The 12,904-nt window shown below is 35.8% G+C and overlaps 1 long non-coding RNA gene across 1 annotated transcript in view; it reads right to left on the reverse strand.

Moving 5' to 3' along the window:
- Nucleotides 1–3,202: 3,202 nt before the first annotated feature.
- The window catches only part of LOC120533730, a 31,066-nt gene continuing 21,364 nt past the window's right edge, over nt 3,203–12,904 (reverse strand). The window contains exon 3 of the long non-coding RNA XR_005634610.1: nt 3,203–3,378. This is a non-coding gene — a long non-coding RNA (uncharacterized LOC120533730). The remainder of the gene's footprint in view (nt 3,379–12,904) is intronic.

The following is a 12,904-nucleotide window of genomic DNA, read 5'->3' on the forward strand; positions in this document are numbered from 1 at the left end:
GATAGATAGATAGATAGATAGATAGATAGATAGATAGATAGATAGATAGATCTTTATTGTCATTGGCACTTATATAAAAGAACAACAAAATTGAAGGTGCTGTTGACTCAGTGTGAGGCATAAGAGTTAAAAACAAGAAAAGGAATAGTAATAAAAGTAAATTACAAATATATACAAAATTGCACTGGTTGACTTATGGTCTATATTACACATTTAAAGAATGATATGGAGCAGTTTTATTTGAGTTCAGGGCCATGATTGCTTTTGGATAAAAAATGTTTTTAAGGTGGTTTGCACTGGTTTTCATTGCTCTGTATCTCTTGCCTGATGGCAAAAGCTGGAAGAGGCAATGACCAGGATGTGATGAATCCTGTGAAATATCCAAAGGGAAAAATCGTGTTATCAGGTGCACTGGCTTTACAACTTTTGTTCTGTTTCTGTGTTATTTGCCGAATTTCATGGTCTTTCTGGGTGTTCTTGTCATGTTAGTGTATTTACTGGTGTGTACCACTCTCCAGAAATTTTACTATATTCAGAACAATTACATGATCAGAATGCTGCAGTCTCACTCACAGCAATATTTAATATGCAATAAAATCCGTTTGGGGTGAACAATGACCAACACTCATTATTATGTAACTTACTCAACTAAAATCCAAAAACATCACTCAGCAATCAGTAATACAAAATAAAAAAGTATATCATATACTTGCCAAACAAACAATTATGTTATGACACAGACCCCCCCAAATAACAAATACATTCCCAAATCAAAGAACAAAATTGAATAATTTGGATGCACAATGTTATTGTAATTATTAATTTGTTTCAGATTAAAACAATATCAGCTTTTAAATGCAGAGCGGATGGTGGTGGCAGGAAGAAATCCCCACCAAGCTGCCACAAATATGAAAAACAAGTTTTGTTCCACCCAGAAAAATAGTTAGGTGCTCCAATAAAAACACACAAGAAGAGATTTGTCTTCCAAAATGCATCTCACTTGTACCCCAGGGCAAAAAAATCCCTCTTCCAATAGGTGGCTTCTATTTTGTGTTTGCAGTTCTTGTATGTTGTTGCTCCCTTCTTCCCCTCCATATTACTGTCATTTTTCGTAATATGAAGCAAACTCACACCAACCCAAGTTCTCATCTATACCTTCAGGGACTGAAAAAACTAACATAAGGCTGACAGTACATGTGGCACTCACTACAACATGTTCCATGTGTTTTTACTATCCTGAGTCATTACTTGTAGTAAATAGGTCACAGCACATTTCAAAACTCCTTAGTAATGTTGTTACACTTAAAAGCCTTTAAGCCATGCCCAGAATTAATGGCAGTTAAAACAACGTTTCAAATAAACAAACATAAAATACATTTTATCCCTCCACCTGATGCTTCCACAATATTGTATTTGCTCACCTTTTTTCACAAAGCTCTGACTTTCCTTTTCCTTGGAGTTAGTCAGCTAACTCCAGATTCAAAGGGGCTACAGCAGGAAGGGACTTTAAAGCCCCATCTAAGAACTACTTCTGGGACTGCTTTGGGAATAACATCTGAATTTAGAGCTGAACTTTGGAACCAGTAGTACTGTTCTATTAGTACTCTTCCTATAGGCCCTATGTGTCATGAACTGATGTTCACCTCTCCATTATTACATTAGCAATGTGCTAGATATAGCAATACTCTTTACCTTTTATGTTGGGCAGTTTAGTCTTTAGTTGGTTAGATTACAACTAGAGACCCATCCTGAACTCTGGAAAAATACCTGCTAACCCAGCCCTTACCTGCTCTTTTCTTATTGCTATTTATTGCATTGGGTTTTGGATGTCATGCAAGTGAGCTGGAGAGTAGGAGCATAGTAGATGAAGCATAGGAGACAGAGCTGAGCAGAAACAAAATGTGCAGAGGGAAGATGCTGGCATTTGTGAAGGTGTTATTGCCATTATTGGCATCTTTGTAAGTGGTACTCAAGGGAAAATGCTGAACTAAGATTTGGAAGTAAGATTGATTATCAAGTAGAAAAATCCGGTGGTTTAATGACTGGAACATATGGCAATGAGATTCTGGAGAGGATATAATTATATTATTTGGACAGCATATAGTATGTAAATGATTTAATCTACTAGCATCTGGCTAATGTTAAAATGTGGAGTTGGGAAGTTGCTGTTTTTCACTATATTTTTAATTTTTTTTCTCGATTGAACTTTTAGACCTCCCTGTAACATTCTGGTGCAGCTGATATAATTTTCTATTTGAGATGGGACCTGGGCAAATGCAAAGCCAGGTGGTATTGGCACTGGCAGTGGCCAGTAAAAGATATGGAGTGATTATGGCTTGGGCTAATTTATGTGTGAGTTTCTGGGGATGAATTTCCACAGTGAGTGGAGAGGGATTCATCTTATGCTTTTTTACAGATGTCCTGGGTATGACAGACTGCTGGTCAAGAAATTCATCATCCGCACTACATCATCAACTCCTATCATGTCAACTGGAATGGCCAGTGACAAATCAATCTCTGACCAGTATGGGCAATATGCCTGCTTAATACCTCACTGTGACTATGATGCCAAACCAATTTTTCTTCCTTTGTAGTCATTCTGGTGTGTGTTCATACTATAGTGTGTATATTTATTTATGTATTTTAAAAGTTTCTAAAAAAGGTAAAATTTCCTCCAGGGACAAATAAAGTTCTAAAAGTTAATTCACTTTTTGCAATAAACTGAATAGGATTTAGGCTTAAGTGTCAATATTTTAGGGTGGATAATTTTTCTGGGTTCTGTTTCTCAACTAATTTACTAAGTGGCATGCTGTAATTTAAAGTAATCCTCTAGGACAGTGGTTTACAAGTTGAATTTGAGGTACCCTCATGGCTGCTTGGTTTTGTACTAACCAATTTCAATGGCAGTGTGTTATTCTTACTTTTAATTAATCTTGTTTTGTTCTCACTAAAAAAATGTCTAAGAAATTCCTAAATATTTAAATTCTCTGCCATAGCTTTAAATGCTTGATTTTTTTTGCTATTTTTTAAATTTATCTTCTACTGTAGAGTATGCTACTGTGAAAAGAAGTGGACATCACTCTCGTAAAGGTTTGGGGTTTGAGCCCCGTATACTGTAAGGTCCAGAATAGCCTGCCCTGGCTTATGCATTCAATGAAATAATGAATCATACAACGGACAAAATTGCAGTGCATGAGTGACATTTATATAGTGACTGACAGGAAATTTAACACAGATGGAATGCTGGGAAGAAGGTCGAGTGGACATGATGTGGAATGTAAAAGCTGGAAGTGGAGTCATCGGGTAAGGTCGGAAGTGGTGGGTTTAACGGATGAATGGAATCATCTGCCAGTCTTCTTAAGTTATTCTTCTCCTTTTCTGTTGAACGAGAGAGAGAGACATTAGTGCCTTTTACAAACCCCACTTTCTTTGTGCTGTCCTGCGTCATTGATACTGTCAGCTGCTTCCCAAGAGCATGTGTGTGACACTACTTTAAATGAAATACAAATAGTACTGATCAACAGTAAGTAGTACAAACAAAATTGTAACAAATATTCCCACAAGAGGAAGGATGCAACAACTTGGGCAAAAAACCTTTTATTCTCTCTTCTCTATTATATTTATTCTTTATTAATAAAAAACAAAAAACATTTAATTTGCAAAAAAATGCTCCAAAATAAATGAAGCTAAGAGGAGCACAAAAATTGAAGTAGGCAATTCAGTAGCAAACAAGTCCTAAAAACACAAATCCAAAAAGCAAGGTCAAATATAGAAATACAATACAGTACATTAGTTCATACAGAAATGCAGAGCTCACCAATACCACCAGGCGCATTCAAAGAAATGCAAGGGACTGCTTGCTTATCCAGCCTTGATAAGGCTGAGGCAGTTGATGTGTAATGATAGGCAGGTGGCCCTGCCTCTTAGTAAACCCCCCACAAAACACATAGAACATAGCAGGGAAACCAGATGCATATAGAAACTAAATAATATGCAAAACTTATAAATACAGTACATAGATACAGTTAGGTCCATAAATATTTGGACAGAGACAACTTTTTTCTAATTTTGGTTCTGTACATTACCACAATGAATTTTAAATGAAACAACTCAGATGCAGTTGAAGTGCAGACCTTCAGCTTTAATTCAGTGGGTTGAACAAAAAGATTGCATAAAAATGTGAGGCAACTAACACAATCCCTTCATTTCAGGGGCTCAAAAATAATTGGACAAATTAAATAACTGGAAATAAAATGTTCATTTCTAATACTTGGTTCAAAACCCTTTGCTGGCAATGATAGCCTGAAGTCTTGAACTCATGGGCATCACCAGATGCTGGGTTTCCTCCTTTTTAATGCTCTGCCAGGCCTTTACTGCAGCGGCTTTCAGTTGCTGTTTGTTTGTGGGCCTTTCTGTCTGAAGTTTAGTCTTCAACAAGTGAAATGCATGCTCAAAAAGTTGTCTCTTTCCATATATTTATGGACATAACTGTAAGTAAAAAGCACAAGAAATAATGTTGCTATAAACAAAAAAAAAAATCAAAAATGAACAAAATAAAGATGATAAAAAAGGAATTTAAACACAAGCCAAGGCAGAGACATTGGCTGAAACATAATACATTCTTTACAGGTCTGAGCCCAATGAGTAGACCTTAATCCTGGCAGCCTATCCTCATACAGAGGAGTAGGCTTTTCTCTTGGGAAAACCTGGGAGTGAGTCGCTGTCAGAAAGGATAAAGCCACACTGGGAAGCTGTGTAGAGGCAATGTGTGATTGAGAAAGAGAAATACAGAGAGAGGAGCAGCAATTATGAGGTCATGGCTTTTAAATTTTAAAATATCCAAATGTTCATTAAAAGCATCAGAGAAAAAAATGTAAACCCTTTGGTTCCAATATATATAAAAATAAAGTTACTTTAATAAAGAATTTATCAAAAAATTAAAAAGGGCAGAAAAAGGGGCAAAAATACTAAAGTCACCAAATCTAGAAAATAAGGGTCTGAATTCATTAAATTCAACAAACATAAGAAAGAGAATAAATTAAAAAATTTTGATATTTGATATCTCTTGTCCTACATGTACCTTCAGCATTACTTTGCGTGCCTCAGCCTCTCTTGCTTGCCACTTTCTCTCTGGATCCCCATGAAGCCTGGTTCTCAGTGTCTGTCATTTTGATGTGTGTTGCTCACTTGCTGTCCACTTTTTGACTATCACCATTTCATTATCAGTTTTACATTGTGTTCAGAAATTTTTGTTAGCTTCTGTTTTGGATCTGTTTTGACTGTAGTCATTAGCAAATATTACCAATTATTTTGTAATACTTTTTGAATTAAAAACAGTTATTATTAGTTATTAGTTATATTGAACTGTAACTCTAATGTAGTGGTGTATCAGGGTGATTGTAACAACGATCCTATGCCATGGGGGGCAGAAAAATGAAACATTTGTTGTGGTCAGCAGTCCCAGACAAGGCAAAAGGATGTGAACACTCTAAGTGGCTTTACTCCAAAAGGCTTTACTGGCCGGGCAGGATTTCAACCCACAACTTCAGGGTTTGAAGTTCAAAGTCCATAGCTTTAACAACCACAACGCACTACTTTCCAATAATATAAGCTGCCTGGGGAAAAAATACAAATATTGTGTACAGAAAAGCACTTTGTTAGTTACATAATACTTCTGATAGAACCAATTAACTGACACCTGTATAACGGACGCTCATTGTCTTATGGAATTACATGGGCAAAGCTGGGTAACACAGCTAGTAAAACATAAAATACATATAAATCCAAACTGATACATTACAGAATGAAAAATAGAAATCACACACAGAAAATATCAAAGCTGCATCTTCTTCTTTGTACAGCTGGGTCAGCCCCCAAATGCATAATCAGGTGTTCTACCCCCTTAGGCTCTATATGAAGTGAAAAGGATAGAATAATCCACTAATAGATATAATATGCAGTAAATATAATACTAAATTACAGAATTAATAAACAACATGATATTAAATAAATAAAACAGAACAAAATTAAAAAGAGAATTAATGACATAATACATAAAAAAAAGTTTGAAACAAAACAAACAGATTAAACAAACTTGAGCCACAGAAAAGACCCTGGCTGAAACATATCAAAAGAAAAGGGATAATGCCAAAGAAAACTTAAGCATTTAATGTTTTGGCAAAAATATAAGTATTCCGTGGTATTTTCGCAAATGAAAATTCTGATAAGGGAGTGAAGTATCCGAGAAGCTGTATAGAGAGTCCTGTGTGAGTGTGAGAGAGACAGAGAGAAGAAGAGTGAGAGAGGAAGACAGCAGCAATTACAAGACCCATTTCTTCTGCTTAAATCCTTTGTTTGGTATAATTGGCTGCCGGTGAGTCTCATAAGGATCTTGGCTTGGATTGGCTCATGGAGTTGGAGAAAATAGATGTAGATCATGTACCCCCCTAACCCGAGGGGATCGTGAATGTGCAGGCAGTGAATGCAGCCACCAAAAGTTCATTTCAGCCACATGGAAGGAGCAGCAAAAGCATTGAGCCGTGGCAGTGGTATTAATGAGCAGCTGAAAAAGTAGATGGCCTCCAATAAAACTCTGAAGAGGAGTGAGAGAGACCCTGTTACATAATGTACTATCCTGCCTATGATAAAATGTAAGCTGAATACTGCTGCAATAAAAATCACACAAATTGAAGATCTATCAACACATTATTTTTTCATACAGTACAACTCCCAAAAGACTATATTAAAGGATATCTAGACATCCAATATTCAATACTAAAATTAAAAGCACATTTAATATTAATGAATTGTCAATTTTGTTTAATGGTTAAACTGTTAGATTGTATTTCACATACATAATGAGCATGAATCATGATTGTTATGATTGCTAAACCTCACAAACGTTTTGTAATTTGTTTCAGGTTTAGAATTAGATTTTTATGGGTTTGAAACATGAACAATCCTAATTTATTATTATTATTATTATTATTAAAAGGTTTTTCCTCTCTCCCTTTAAAGATACTTTGATACTGAAGCCTTTGTACCACTACTGGATCTGTACAGGCTGCAAGATCACTTGAATTTGAGGCAAAGCTGGTTACTGAGACCTATTCTTTAGGTGTAGACCTGTGGTGGAGCTCAAGTCTGGCTTTTGTTTTTGTGGGCTTCTGGTGGATTGGAAGAAGTGCACCACCTGCCTTTAATGCAAAAATTACACTTCAAATATTTCTGAATTTCCTAGAATAAGAGAGATTAAAAAGGACATCTTATTAGACAATAAAATCAACTAAAAGAAAAAATGTTGGGTCAATTGTAAAATAGATTGGAATAAAAACTCAAAGCCATAAGGGTCCGCAGATAGAAACCTGAAGAGAATATACAAACCTAATTTCCAATTGGCAGAAAACAAGTAAGAATTCTATAAGGACTTCATAAAATTGAAAAGGAAAGAAAGGTATAAAAATGAGATGGACAATATTAAAAAGAAAAGAGACGTTTGAAAGGGATTAAATAAGTTTTCTAAAGGAAACAAGAAATGCTTAAAAAAAGTGTGACTAGTTTCAGGGGCTTGAAGGGAAGCATGAGGACCTGTGGTCTGAACTTGAGGTATAAAATGTGAGAAAAGGCAATAAAAAGAAAGGAGCAAATTAGATTAGCATCACAGTAGCCAGAAAGACAATCAAGTAGGTGATGAACTGTTGTTTGATTTACATAAAGACACAATTAAACAGAAATGGCTCTACCCAAAAAGTAAAGGCATCACAAAGAAACAGTTGTTACGAGAGTAATGACAAGAATTGCAATACCATTATATTGACTCTGAGAAAGCACAACATATGAGGCAGAGTAGCAGGGAAGACATAAAGTGACAAGAAAACAAAATAATAAATGGAATAGTGTTGCAAATGACAGGAAACCTAGCTTTTGAACCATGAAAACCAAAATAATATTGCTATATTGAAAATGTGCTATATAAATAAATGTTGTCTTTGTAATTCAGGTAAAAAATACATAAACTGTAAATGAATGCTAATCCCTCTTATCATTGCTGCTTTTCCAACTTACTGTAAGTTTTGTAAATGAAAAACTTTATTCTTTAAGTAGACTATGCTACTAGCTGAGGTTAGTATTGCATATTATTTATAAATTAATGACATTGCAACAGATGGCATCACTGGTCATTTTTGTCTTCTCTGTCTTGCTTAACTTTTAATGACTATTTTAACATTTAGATGTCTTGCATAACTTTTAATGATCACTTTAACATTTAGATGTCAGGTTATATTAATAAATACTTTAGCAGTCATGTATAAATACTAATGCAGCTATTTAATTAAGTGGTTTTGAGTTATGGTATGTGACAAAACCTGATATAATATTTTGCTGTTAAAAATTTTCTTTGTTGATCTACATTCATGTAAATTTCCGGCAATGAAACTGGCAGAATAACTGATTAATGTATTCTTACATTGGACTGGCTGTATCTAAGTATAATCTGTTTCTCAGCTTCTAATCTACACAGCACCAGCCTTGATAAAATGCTGGGAAAGTTTTGCAGCAGTTTTGGTTTTTATTGCTAGTATTCTTCTACAATATTGTTGGAATATACTCATAGGAAAACTAAATGTATATTTGCTAAACTAATTTTTCAACATCATTTCTGTTAACATCCATGGCAAGGAAGAACAGCAGGCATCACTTTCTTGCACTCCTCTGGTTTTATAACCTCAGAATAACCTTAGAATCTCTCAGAGCTCCACAGAGGTGGAAATCTGAATGCATAACGCCATGCATAGAATTCAGACTAAAACATGGCATACGGAAAAAAACGGTATTGTGCGTACACACAAAAATCCAGATGCATAAATCTGTGCTTACATCAACTTCCACGTTCTTCTGCTACATAAATCCAGGTCAGTGTGAAAAGTAACGCTTGTGTACACACCTGTCGCTCCACCCCAAATCCTCCCAGAATTATGCCTCTTTGAATATGCAAATCAATATAAATAGTTCCTTATGTTTTGCGTTCTGTGAAAAGACAATGGAAAACGCACAGGAAAAAAGAAGAATTTCAGCAAATATCAAGTAGAGGCAAGGAAAAACGTACTATTTGTTAGTTTAAGCAGTGATATAAACAACAAAAGGAAGTTGATTGAGTGACAGAGTGGCGGAGAAACTTGAAAGTTCAGAAAGTTGCACAGTGCCCGAAATAAATAAGCAGTGGTCAGATATCAGATTTGGCATGAAAAGGCGAGTTGTAGACCACTGTGTCATATGGAAGCGTATTAGGGTACAGAGAAAAAAAACGGACACAGTGTGAAAAAAGGTCAAAATTTCCACTTTATTCATGTAGTTTACTTTGTCATTAAAGTTGAACGTCATAAACTTCATCTTAAAAATTGTTTAATTTAATAGTTTCTCAAATGCCATTGTAACTAAAGTAGCACGTTGAATGCTTTGTATACTATGTACTCTTACAGTGTGAATCAGTCAATGCTTCTTAAACGGGCTTTCTCTTACGCCGACAGGACACAGAATACATTATATTCATGATGTTATAGCTCTCTGAACAATTTAAATACTAAAATTTATACCTGATATCATTTTCATGATGACAGAAATTAAAGAATGTATAAAACATTGAGGCACGTTGACATAGTGGTAGCGATGAGCTGGTGCCCCTTCCAGAGATTGTTCCTGCCTCCTGCAAGATGCTTGCTGCCCCGTGCATGAACCTCAATAAAATAATTTATTGCAGCAGTACTGTCTCTTTTAAATGTACTAACCCCCAATTCCTGTCCTTCCTTTTCTTTCCAAATACCCAATTGCCAAACAATCAGCTCTTTAATAAATGTCAAGCCATCTGTAAGCTTAGAACGCAGATTCTTCAAAACTTTTAAGGAATATTGAAATATGTTCGTAGTACTTTTAATTACTTCATCCATCTATCCATCCTGGGTCCCTGAACAGGGGCGCCAGCTCATCGCTGATACTCCACCACCAAGTCCTTGCATATTTAATCATTAACAATATATATTATTTAAATGAAGTTTAAAACATATCTGTATAATGTAATATATAGACTTTAATGCATTTCATCTTTAAAATGATATCAAGAGCTCAACGAGGATAGCGCCTGGAAATCTAAATCGACTTAGAAGCCAGTCATTATCATCTGTAAATACATGCTCTCAATTGAATTGAATTCCTTTATTGTTATTGCATGGTACAATGAGATTCAATATGCGAATCCTCCATAAACTTATTTTGTTATAAAATGGTAAAATAACAACAACAATAATAATAGGATAAAAACAGTGAAAAATATACAATATGAAAGCATAAGTGGCTCAGGTTGTGCAATATTACAAATGTAATGCTAGTTTACAGTGAGGCAATTGTACTTATAAGTACAAACAGTTCTACCAGGAGCACTTGATGGACTAATTGAGTGTATTTATAGGTCTTGGGATGAAACTGTTTCTGAACCGTGAGGTCCGTACAGGAAAGGCTCTGAAGCATTTGCCGAATGGGGGAAGTTCAAATAGATTGTGTGCATGGCTAAGGCAGCATTTACTAGAAGCTCTATTATGATATTTCTCCTGGCTCTTGACACAATCGTGGTAGAGCTTTCCAAACAGCTGCTGTACAGATGTGATTCTACATTCGGATACAGTGGGTTAAATACTCTGAGTGGTGCACTGACAGTGACAACGCTAAAGCAGCTGTTGTTTTTCGAAGTTTGGTCATTCTGTGAACCATTATATGGTTACGGGTTGATTACAATCAAATACCTTAAACTAATAAACGATATATGGTTAATTTCAGTGTATTTGATAAAGACGCGTCAGGGATGTAAATCTAAAAAACAAAGGGAAATCACACAGGAACAGTGACACTGCTTTGATGCTGGGTGATGCCAGTTTGTAAAACTGAGTGGAGAACTTGCGTACACAAGGGATTGACCTGGTGTGAAAATGTACAAGATAACTGTAAGATAAAAATGGAAAGAACAGACCACCTGAGGTTTTGTTATTTGTTCCTTTGTTTTCCTTCTACCTGTTCATTAGCAAACCTGCTTCAACTCATTTAGGATCACAGGGAAACACAACCTAACTGAGCAGTACTGGCTGCAAGGCAGGAAACAACCACAGTCTATTACAGGTCACATATTTACACACACAACTGCACTCAATCCAACCAAAGCAGATTAAGAGTCATCAATTTAACCAATCAATTCAACGTGCACATGGTCAGGATGAGGGAGAAAAAAATACAGGTTGCAGAAAGGAAAGACCATATAAACTCCACACAGAGAGTACTGATTCACTGATTGGAAGACTGGGGGCAGCTCTTTTCTATGGTTCTTTTAATATACTTAATAAAGTTTCAACCCAGACATTAATCTGTTAATTTAAAAATGTATCATTTTAATCTGTAATGTGAACAGAAAAAATATTTTCTTTCATATTTCTCGATGTTGTGAAACACGTTTTATTATTAACTAGCCAAAGTACTTGTTGAAGGCAGGTAATAGAATGATTAAAAATATTTGCTTTCTCTTGTTCTATGTGTATCTTCAGCACATGTGTGAATGACTCTTCACCAGCACTCACTTCCTCAAGTGCGTTACATTCGTCAGGTTCTACATTATTTTTGAGGCGTCTTTCTCACCTCCTATCCAGTTTTCTACCTTCAGTCTTTGAAGGCGACTCACTTACTGCTTCTCAGACTCTGTCATTATTTTCTAGGTGTCCTTCTCATGTCCCCATTCAGTTTTATACTTGCAATCTCTGAAGGTGACACTCTCAGACTGCCTTGTAAATCTCAAATTGACTAATTGATGCCAAAGCTAGACTAACCAATCAGTGTGCTCAGAGGCATTTGACACACAAACCTTAGTGTTTCATTATATAGTAGATAAATACAATTGTAAAGAAATTATTTTTATGCATGCTTTTATGTATATGTATGTATTTTTCTATATTTATTAAGCAAACAGTTTTATACATATAAATACTATAATATATTGCTATTACAGAACAAAGCATTCTTTCAGCCCCACCTAAAACATGGAATAGCTTGAAACATGTCATAAGTCGTGTATTTATGGAGATGAGTCCAGCTGCAAACCTCCGCAGCTCTGTGTTTCAGTAGCTCCACTGGACAGTCAATTGGATTGCAGGTTTTTCTCACTTGGTTTACTTGACTTGAGTCAGAAAACCCTCCCCAACCCTAAACTTAACCATAGTGTAACCAAGTCATTGTTACTGACGTAAAATATAAAGCGACTGGAGTTCTTGAGGTCCACAACTAGAGTCTATTGACTTTAAGGGCTGACTTTCCTATTAACATTCCACAATTATCTTATCTATTTCCATATAAACTTATATATGTCTTCATCTAGTCAGAGTGGTTCAATTAAAAAAGAGTTTGCTTGCTGCTCTATAATAGATCTATTGAAAAATATATATTTATATTAGTGGCCACCAGGGCTCCAGTTCTGAAACACATGACACAAAGGCTCAGACACAAGTATAAAAGTACAAAAGAGTGTTTATTGTGGGAAACTCTTCCTCTGTAAGCACAATAAGCAAAACAAGCACACAATAACTTTTTGTTTTTGTCTCTCTCTCTCTCTCTCTCTCACACTCTTTCTCTGTCTTGGTCACTGCCTCCTCCTCTTCTTTCACTCCTCCAACCAAGCTTCATCTTTTCCTCCTAACTCCTTTTAAGTAATCCCTGGAAGCACTTCCGCTATCACAAAGGCTTGGCCTGGGAGCACATGAAGGTAAGGCAAAAGCCCCATGAAGTAGTTCTTGTTAACCCGCAGCAACCCCTGGTAGCACCCTCAGAGCCCAACAGAGCTGAGCCAAAGAATTTCAGTACGCCTGATACTCTGTGG

This window comes from Polypterus senegalus, chromosome 8, assembly GCF_016835505.1.
Source record: "Polypterus senegalus isolate Bchr_013 chromosome 8, ASM1683550v1, whole genome shotgun sequence".
NCBI lineage: Eukaryota > Metazoa > Chordata > Cladistia > Polypteriformes > Polypteridae > Polypterus > Polypterus senegalus.